Raw genomic sequence first — 10,285 nt, forward strand, 5'->3', positions numbered from 1 at the left:
AGCGCTTCGCCCAGCCCGCAACAAGCGGCGCGGGGATTGGCCGGGGCGGGCACGAAGCGGCGCGGCGATTGGTCGCCGGGCGGGGCCGGGAGCGGCGCGCGGGACCCGCTGCCGTTAGTGCCTTGCGCGGGGCGCACAAACGCAGTTTAAATTCGGCTCGGGCGGGAGAGGCGGGCGGGGCGGGGGGCGGCGCCCTGAGAGCGCGCCTCAGGCTGAGGCTGAGGCTGAGGCTGGGGCTGGGGCTGGGGCTGGGGCTGGGGCTGGGGCTAAGCCCCAGCCCCAGCCTCAGCCCCAGCCCCAGCCTCAGCGGCGTCGTGTCGAGTTCCAGTATCCCCCCAGCACGAGAAGGATAGGGAGCTGTGGGAGCGGGTCCAGAGGAGGCTGCGAGGGTGATCCGAGGGCTGGAGCACCTCCCGTATGAGGACAGGCTGAGGGAGTTGGGGTTGTTCAGGCTGGAAAAAAAGAAGGCTCCAAGGAGACCTTATAGCGACCTTCCAGTGCCTGAAGGGGCTACAGGAAAGCTGGGGAGGGACTGTTTACAAAGGCTTGTGGAGATAGGATGAGGGGGAATGGGTATAAACAGGAGAGGGGCAGATTCAGACTAGACATAAGGAAAAATTTCCTCACCATGAGGGTGATGAGGCGCTGGCCCAGGTTGCCCAGGGAAGCTGTGGCTGCCCCATCCCTGGAGGTGTTCGAGGTCAGGTTGGATGGGGCCTTGGGCAGCCTGATCTAGCGGGACGTGTCCCTGCCCATTGCAGGAGTTTGGACTGGATGATCTTTAAAGGTCCCTTCCATCCCCAACTATTGTATAATTCTAGGACATCAGCCACCAGCTCTGGCCCCTCTGCTGCTCCCTGGGTACCAGCTCCCCTGGCACGATCAGCTCGCAGAGCTTGCGTTAGGCTCTTCTACAAATACCCTAGTGGGAGGGTTTCTCCCAAGGTCACTGAACTGCTGCTATTACCAGCCAAGCACTAAACTTCACATGATAACATTGTCAGGCTCAAGAAAAAAACCACCTGGAAACTAGTAGCCAATTTGTCAGTGTCACCGCTGCTGTTGTGGCACCTTTATTTGTTAAAAACATAAATGAGTTGCTTGCACGATCATGCAAAATTCAAAGGGCGTGCAGTTGTTTGGTTGAGCTGCCTACAAAACTTGCACAAGGGTGTCCCTGCTGGGGAAGTAGGGCTGAGTTTAAGACTACACGATCTTTAAACAAGCGAGTGAAATAGTTCTGTGTTTACACACTGCTTGCTGGGAACGTGCAACGCTATAGATTTTTCTGTGTTTTATGATGGGAACAGTTTAATGTACAGATCTTGATACAATATATGGAATATTTTGAAGTGGAATAATTTGATCTAAGCTAAAGTACAGCTAAGTTTTGTCTAAGCAGTTGTTTTTGAAAGTTAAACAGAATGTCCCTCTGATAGCATGTTTTGTTTCTCTGATAGCATGTTTTCCTTTAAATGGTGTTTTCCAGGTACTGTCCGTTCTTTGAAAATGATAATATATGATGTGAGGAACGATTTGTGCTAAACAGTTGTCTCTTCTTCTGTAATCACCTCTGTTTGGAATCCTTACTAATCTGAAAGGCAAGGTCAAGCAGAGAGCGGGAGTCAGCTCAAGTTTAGCAAGGGTTTTGACTGTTGTAAAGTTTCATAACATTAAAATTAGACCTTGGAAAGTAATAGAATATGCATAAGATTTCTGGGAAAATTTATACCTGTGCATGTAAATGGGAAATATATTCTGCAACTAGCCTTTGTCTCCTTGGACATGATTGATGGAGATCATCCCCGCATGTTGCCCAGGCCTGATAAAGGATGCTTGCTTTATAAAACTCCAAAGTGAGTCTCAGAGAGTTTTTATTTGCTGGCATTTTTGGTATCAATCTGACTATAAATCCTATGCCTTTGAGAACCGTATTGCACTATCAGAGATGAGTGACATGAATATGTTAGTTTGCTTGTCAGTCATAGACATGAAACAGGACTGTTGGTACTAGCACCCACTTCTCTTTGTTCCAAAACCACTTTTAGATTGCTGCTGAGGAAAAGGATTCCCTCCGTTTTGATTTGCTCCATCACTAAATGTGGTGCCTGTCATTCCTGTTTAGCTAGCGCTTACCACAGCACCAACTAGATGAAGGTGCTGTGGGTTATTTTTTGTGGAAGGTAATTTCCAGGCAAATCAAGGACTCACCCACAAGAAGCCTGAAGCTTCCAACAGACGAACTGGTGTGGTGTGATAAAGGAATTAATACAAGGTGTGACAAAGGAATTAATACAAGGTGTGACAAAGGAATTAATACAAGGGAGAAGCTTAGCTTGGGGAATTTAACTTACCTTGTAGTGCAAGTAGTGATATGAGATGGCCACCATCTGCAGTTCATTATAACTTCTATCTGAAACTATTTCGTTCTTGATATTGCACAAACTTTACTAGTTTGGTTTGTTATACAATGAGGCTGAATGTGGGTGGAAATGTCTTCCTTTCATTGACAGCATATGTATACAAAGAAAATATTCGTATACCAATATGGACTGACTACCACTTGTAAGACCGAACAGAACAAATTACAGGGTTCTGTGTATTTCTAAAGTTTTCCCTGGCACATGGGGATCACATGACAGGTGTTTTGGAAATGCTTAAAGGAAATTGAGTTCCTCTCCAAATTTGATGGTAGTAATCTAAAGCATAGATAGTATGTTCCACCTTGAGAAGCCTCTCAGAAAATAGATCCTTTCCCCACCTTTAAGTTTTTGCATCTTATTCAGGTATGAAACCAGTTGCAGACAGATACAACATACTTCAGAAAGGCAGCAGCAGAGAGATTGTTCAACTCTTCGGGTAATGTAAAAACCAGCAATCTCATTTGTATCAAGTAAAACAATTTTTTGAAGCAGTGTAAGGGGGAACTGGGTGTTGGAAATGTTAATCAAAGGTAACAGTGGAAATGCATTCTAAAAAATTGGTGCAGACACCATCTACCATCCCCATAGACAAATATAATACTGTACTTTAGGCCTGGAGCTTGTTTTCTGACACTGCTTCTTAAAGGAGTGCAGCTGCCATTTGCAACTCATTTTACTGTTCAGAATATGCTATATAGTTGATCCTCGCTTTTCTTGTAAATGACCTTTAGGAGTGGAAGTTGGTTTACACCTTTCAAAGTACATTGATGGTAAGTCTGGTATTAATGCATTGAGGGTAGCAAAAAATGCAACAGCAATATGGTATAAAGCAGTAAAACAGTACTAAGTTACACTCACAGTGCAGCTTTGGTCATAAAAAAGGGTTAACTGGCTTTATGTCGATCTGTACATTTTGTCTTACTGCTTTTAGGCAATACCGGCAAAACCGTATAAAGGCAGAAGAAACTGAGCGTCGTGTTTGGGCTAATTGCTGAAAGTCCGATACAATGACTGTGGAAATGCAGCCTCAGACTGACATTGTTTACATTTCGTATTTACAGTCTGTTTATGTTTTGAAAGTTATTTCTCCTACTACAGAAATAGGTATTAACTCTTTTTGAGTGATTTTCTCTGTTGTATTGTTACATTGACATGTCTCCATTGCATGGACATTGGACTCGTGTTATTGGCTTATCTTCAGCTTCTTCCAAAGTGACAAAAGCTAAGAAGGCATTGTATAACAGTTCAGTGTTGCCCTGTTTCAGAGCAAGAGACTCCTCCAGGAAGCCAAATCCATAAAAGAAACCCAAATCTTGACACAAAACTGTCCTTTATTCCCCAGCTCTGCACTTTTTGTTGTTGCTCCTTGGGAACAACAGGCATCCTCCTGGCAAGGTAAAGACAGGGAAAGTATAATAATATAAGAAAGTGCCAAAATGTGCACATACATAATGTTTAACACCGGAACCTGCAACTAGCACCACAACTAGACCTTAATGCAGCTGAAGATCTGCACCTTTATTGTCTGTTTTGGTTGAGGGAAAAAAAACTTGCGTTTTGTAGCCTAACCTAACAGTCAAAGGGGATAAGGGAAGGAGTTCATTATGAGTGAGCTCAAAAGATCTTTCTGGTTTTGCAGGGAAAAAAATTCAGGAGGTGGTTCCTATCAGACAATTCACAATGCCTATCAAACAATTTACATCTTAAAAGATAGGAGTGCCTTCTGTGAAGCATTACAGTACTTAAATGTTTATCCTTAACAGCAAGTTCTGGTTTTCAAAGACCAGAATACCTGCCTCCACCTGAGAAACAGGTAGTCACATTTTACCTCTTGTTGGTATAAATGGTGACAAAAAGAACTTTTAGGGAAAAAAGTGCAAATTATATGGGACTGTGGCCATTATCAGTGGTTGAAAACCTGCCCTAAGCATGCCAAAAAATGTGAAATATGCTGAAAGCAGAAGCCAAAAATCCTTCCTTTGCAGGACCCTCCCATATGTCTGGAATTTGTTAGCTTTCCTGAAGCCTGAGAATGAGATTTTCAGTCAAACAGTCTTTGCAATGAAAACACTGAATACTTTCTAGATTATCTCACATTTATAGCTTTGAGTTTCCCCAACTTCCCCTGCTTTCTAGTGCCATCTGTAAAAGCGAGACGGCTACTTTATGCTGTGCTACAAAAAATATCCTAAATTCAGTGGAGGGGTTGGGTAACTTTTAACACATAATACAGCACAGAGACGTAATGTGCATTCACTTGTAACATTTGCCTTATAAAACATAATAAAATTGTGAGGACTATAAATCAATTCCTGCCAAAGGCATTGGAAGTGGTGCTGCAGACATGCCCTTGTCTTAGACTGAGCTGATATGGAAATCTTCTTAGTTAAAAGAAATGTAAAGAAAAAATGTATGAAATATTAATGCAGTCTTGTTGCACAGCGAGTTTTACAATGAAAATAATATGCCCTCTGAGAAAGGCAATAGAAACTGGAAAGCATTACTATAAGTGGAATAAACAGTTGCCTAATCACCATGGCACAGTGTAACTATATTTTCATAGAATCATAGAATCACCAGGTTGGAAGAAACCCACCGGATAATATTTTCTAAAATAATTCATTTATTCTCCACATTCTTGATTTATTTAGAAAAATTAGATGGCTTTTTAATAACTAGCTTGCTTATCAGAAATGCCTTTTTTAAGCATAATCCAAGTAGAAAGGCCAAAGTGATACGAAAAAGTCATGCCTTACTATAATGGAACATACTGCTTCTAGAGCAATTCTCCTGTAGAAAAAAAGTTACATCTGCTGAATTTGCCAGTGGATGTAGTTTTACCGAGGGACGGCACTCTCACTGGCACCCTCAGGGGAATTCTGCCTGCTGTGGGTGTGTCACCGGTGCGTGGTTGCCCTTGCTGTGAATACAGGAGTGCTCGGCACTGGGTGGTCTGCACGACTGTCCCCAGGCAGGGAGGGAAATGTATAAAACTGAGCAGTATAACTGTTTTACAACTTTCTACTGGTGACTGATTGACAAAGGCATGTACCAATGAGGGAGAAGTATCAGCTACTACTTAAGTACTGAAAAGGACAGTTTACAGAGAAGTTTCCCACACTGAATCATTTCCAAACAAGCATTATTTTGATATCTATTTTTATCATATATGGATAGAGACAGTGCAGAAACTATATTTACCATATGAAATCTACTACATCAGCTCCAAGACTTTTAAACCTAATGTAGATTTAAGTTATTGTCTATATTTAGCTAGTAACAATTTACTAAGAAAACAATCTGTTTTAAGACCTCAGTCAGGCTAAAAAATGATGTATTCAGAAGTTAGAAAGGGATAAAAGCACAGAAGCATGGGTACAGTAGGAATAATGGTGAGAAACACCCACCAACTTACTTGAGTGCTTCGGAATTAATGGAGCCAACTTGACAAAATAGCAGTGAGAAAAAGGAGAATTATTATCCCTGTTTCACTGATAGAAAATTGAAAGGATCATAGCTATGGCACATTTTATTCCTTCATTTAGTCTTTAAACATCACCAGTTATTTTGATCTGGGGACAGAAGGCTCTCCCTCCAAAGAACAGCTGACAAAAATATTTCACTGAACCATTGGTGGTTGTGGTTGTTGTTGAAAGGGCTGATCCTGCTCTCTAACCCCTCCCGGACCATGCACTCCTGACACTTTCCTCGCGTTGGATCTAGTAGTTGAGCCGCCAGAGCCGCATGCTGAGCTAGCAGCTGCTGCTGCACAATTGCAAGATGTGATCCAAGTGGAATGGGGGTAGGCAGGGGTGGACAGGGCAAAGTGAGACTGATCAAGTTGTGACAGCCTGCACTCACATTACATTAGGCATATAAGTTAGGTATAGCGTGAAATCACATCCTGAAAGCTTTGATTTCTATTAATAGATTGTCTATATTATCATTAGATGAACCCCTTAGTGTCAGTCAGCGATGCTGTCTAGCAACAACTCGGAATGCTTAGAGCAGTGCACCTGCTTTGGCAGGGAGTGCAAGCAGATTGCCACAATTTCTTCATCCAGCTCTCTGATGGATGGTAAAGCAGAGACATAAGATACTCTGTGGGACCAGGGACACATCTAACAGATTGTGCATGCAATAAAAAATGCATCCATCTAAAAGATTATGCATAAAAAAGGACTAACCACATAAATGGAAGTCCAGTCAGCACAGCAAGTGAGGCAGCACTCGGTTTCTATTCAGACCTCGTAAAATCTGAATCAGCTGAAATACTGTGATCAGTTCTGGGCACTTAAAAATGCAATTAATTTGGAAGGGCTCCAGAGGCAAGTGATACAAATAATTGGAGGCCCAGCAAACACTGTCTATTACTTTAGAACAGCTATGAGAGGTATAGCGAATTTCAAATGGGTAAGACGTAGCTATAAAAAGGAAGGGAATCTGTTCTCCGGTGCAATAGCACGAGTACTGGGTTTAGGTTACAGCAAAAGGGATATCTGAGCTAAACCACACATAGTCACTTAGTAATGGTAGGGGTAGCGAAGCACTGGAATAGAGTGCTTAAGGAAGTTGCAGGATTTCTGTATTTGGAAGGTTTTAAGGGTATGTGGAAGAAATATTAGCCCATAAACCCAAAATTTCTTATCCTACCCTCCACCCCAACTCCTCCCTCCCCGTATTTTGATGACTCTGCTGAGTCTCATTTCTAAGATTTCTGTATTCTCTTAATTTTCTGCTCTGTTTTTCAACACTAATAATAAATTCCTACAATCTTAGAATGTTATCTCTGGTACGTTTGTCCCTGTCCCTCAAATTCAGATACTTGACAAACTATTCTGTTTACCACCTAGTTAATTAAGTATCAAACTTTCCAGTGCATCCAAATCACTGAAGTACTACTTTTCAGACCTGTTATCTCGCATCTAGGTGAAAATAAAATACTTCCTGCACCTTTCTGCCTCTGGCACCTCAGGGTGTGGAAATGCCCAGTCTGAGAAAACCCTTGTTCCACAGCTTAAACCCACTGGCTTTGGAAATGCCTTCCCTGCACCTTGCTCCCCTATTCCTCTCTGTCAGGGTTTTGTTTGCCTTTAGGGTTCTAACGGCATCTATCCAAGCTCTTGGCTCATCCTGGACCACTCGCTTCTCCTGCCTTTGCTTCCACTCTTTCACATGTGAACTTCTGTACTGAAAACATGATCTCACAGCATTTCTCTGGCCTCTATCCCATTTAAAATTTAAAGCTACTCTTTCTGACTTTTTCTCAGTGTTTCCACACGGCGCATTGTCTTTGTAAAACTTCAAAGCAGATCTTCGGCATGAGGTTTAACAAGGCCAAATGCCGGGTCCTGCACTTGGGGCACAACAACCCTGTGCAGTGCTACAGACTAGGAGAAGTCTGTCTAGAAAGCTGCCTGGAGGAGAGGGACCTGGGGGTGTTGGTTGACAGCAACTGAACATGAGCCAGCAGTGTGCCCAGGTGGCCAAGAAGGCCAATGGCATCTTGGCTTGGATCAGAAACGGCGTGACCAGCAGGGCCAGGGAGGTTATTCTCCCTCTGTACTCGGCACTGGTGAGACCGCTCCTCGAATCCTGTGTTCAGTTCTGGGCCCCTCACCACAAGAAGGATGTTGAGGCTCTGGAGAGAGTCCAGAGAAGAGCAACAAAGCTGGTGAGGGGGCTGGAGAGCAGGTCTTATGAGGAGCTGCTGAGAGAGCTGGGGTTGTTTAGCCTGGAGAAGAGGAGGCTGAAGGGAGACCTCATTGCTCTCTACAACTACCTGAAAGGAGGTTGTGGAGAGGAGGGTGCTGGCCTCTTCTCCCAGGTGACAGGGGACAGGACAAGAGGGAATGGCCTCAAGCTCCGCCAGGGGAGGTTTAGGCTGGACATTAGGAAAAAATTTTTCACAGAAAGGGTCATTGGAGGTGGTTGAGTCACCTTCCCTGGAGGTGTTTAAGGCACGGGTGGATGAGGTGCTAAGGGGCATGGTTTAGTGTTTGATAGGAATGGTTGGACTCGATGATCCGGTGGGTCTCTTCCAACCCGGTTATTCTATGATTCTATGATTCGACACGCTCTCGCCTTCTGTGCTTCAGCGTGTGATATTATAAAGTCCTGTACACACAAACGCCACAAACAAAGACGTGTGTGGCTCCTCCAGTCATGCTGCTCCCATCCCACCCATTTCGCAGGGAGGGGCAGCAGTGGCCTCGTTTCCTTTCCCTTCGTTGCACCCTTTCGCCCCAGCCCTTCCCCCAAGGGGAAACTGCAAAGGCAGATGCTTCCCGAGCACGTTCCTTGGGTTTCTCCCGCCGTGCTGCCCCATCACTGCCCCGTTTCGTACTTTTCATACCAGCTTTCCCTCTGGGCTGCAGCAAAAAGAGGAGCCTCGGACTGAAGAAAAAACGGAGATTCTAAGCTTTAAGGAATTAAAAAAAAAAAAAAAAAGAGGGCGGGCGGTTTAGCGTCCCTCTTATTCTCGTTTTCTGCCGAGGTGAGGCCAGTAAAGAGCCGCTGACAAAACAAAAGGCAATTGACCCCGACGTGATTCGAACACGCAGCCTTCTGATCTGGAGTCAGACGCGCTACCGTTGCGCCACGAGGTCCTGCTGGGTGTTGGCGTGCGCAGCGTTACAGCTCGCGCGCCGCGGACGCCGCAGAGCGGGCTGGGGACCAGCCCGACCCGGGGTCCTCCTGCCCCGGCACCGCCCGAACCCGCAGACCCGCGCGCCGGCCCCTCTCCGCCTCAATTCACCCGCCACCGCAGAGCCCTGGCGGCGAGGAGCCCCCGGTGCTGCCGCCGCGCGCAGGCTCGGGGGTCCCGGCTCCCGCCCGTCCCTCCCCTCTGCCAAACACTCCCCGTTAGTGTTCTGCACCGGGACAGCCTGGGCCTGCACTACCTAAAAGGAGCCGCGCGAAAACGTTGTTGTCAGGCGGTTCCTCGTTAGTATAGTGGTGAGTATCCCCGCCTGTCACGCGGGAGACCGGGGTTCGATTCCCCGACGGGGAGGCCTTCAATACCTTTTTCCCTCCCGCCCTCGCTGCGCAAAAGCCGCGGGGCGGAAGCGGCGCCGCCCCCTTTTTCCGCCTGACGGTTGGGAGGAAGGCGGGGCAATAAAAGAGCGCGGGCGAGCGCGCCTCTCCCCGTCGGGGAATCGAACCCCGGTCTCCCGCGTGACAGGCGGGGATACTCACCACTATACTAACGAGGAGCTGCGGGGCGCGGTGTTCCCGCGCGACAGGCCACCCCCTTTGCCCCCGCCCCCGGGCGCCGTGCGAGGGGCCGCTCTTCACGGGAACCGGAGAAGGGCTGGAGTCAGCAGCGCGCGGGGGGAAGGGGCCCGAGCACCTGCTCCGGCCCTGCCTGAAAAGGGAAGGAGGGAAATGGAAACCGATTTCTAGTACAAGGCAGGAGCGCGCAGTCTGGCCGTGTGGCTTTGGAGAGGCTTGCTCAGCAGTTACGCGGTGCTGTGAGGCAGGGAACTATATTTAATTTGCTAGTTGATGAATTAACGCCGAACATCAACAGGTGACTGGAAAAACTAAGTATTCTAAAAACTGGCCTGCTCGCTTCAGCATTTGAATGTACGTGTGTTTCTCAGTGGATGCTACGGATACACAATCTTTATCCTAGGAAGTGAAAAATAAGAACTAAAGTCTCGTAATAACTTAATTACTTTAGAGGCTGCGTAATGAGATGAACTGGTAGGGCTGTGATCAGGTGGTAGGATTTAAACATCCCAGAGCAGGATCAAAAATGGTGCTGCTAGGCCGGTCTAAACTTGCTATGCAGATTCAAATTTTATTCAAAATGGTAAACTAAGCCGGGAGACTTTTTGGTGGATCAAACATTGCTTGCT

At 46.1% G+C, this 10,285-nt stretch overlaps 3 non-coding genes across 3 annotated transcripts; 1 reads left to right on the top strand and 2 right to left on the bottom strand.

Annotated features, from left to right (window-relative positions):
• Nucleotides 1–8,959: 8,959 nt before the first annotated feature.
• Nucleotides 8,960–9,031, bottom strand: TRNAW-CCA (transfer RNA tryptophan (anticodon CCA)). The gene has a single exon. It is a non-coding gene; the product is annotated as a tRNA-Trp (tRNA).
• Nucleotides 9,032–9,363: 332 nt separating this feature from the next.
• TRNAD-GUC (transfer RNA aspartic acid (anticodon GUC)) lies at nt 9,364–9,435 on the top strand. Its single transcript has one exon. It is a non-coding gene; the product is annotated as a tRNA-Asp (tRNA).
• Nucleotides 9,436–9,565: 130 nt separating this feature from the next.
• On the bottom strand, nt 9,566–9,637 carry TRNAD-GUC (transfer RNA aspartic acid (anticodon GUC)). The gene has a single exon. It is a non-coding gene; the product is annotated as a tRNA-Asp (tRNA).
• Between the last annotated feature and the right edge of the window lie 648 nt (nt 9,638–10,285).

The sequence above is a fragment of the Phaenicophaeus curvirostris genome, chromosome 1 (assembly GCF_032191515.1).
Source record: "Phaenicophaeus curvirostris isolate KB17595 chromosome 1, BPBGC_Pcur_1.0, whole genome shotgun sequence".
Taxonomy (NCBI): Eukaryota; Metazoa; Chordata; class Aves; order Cuculiformes; family Cuculidae; genus Phaenicophaeus; species Phaenicophaeus curvirostris.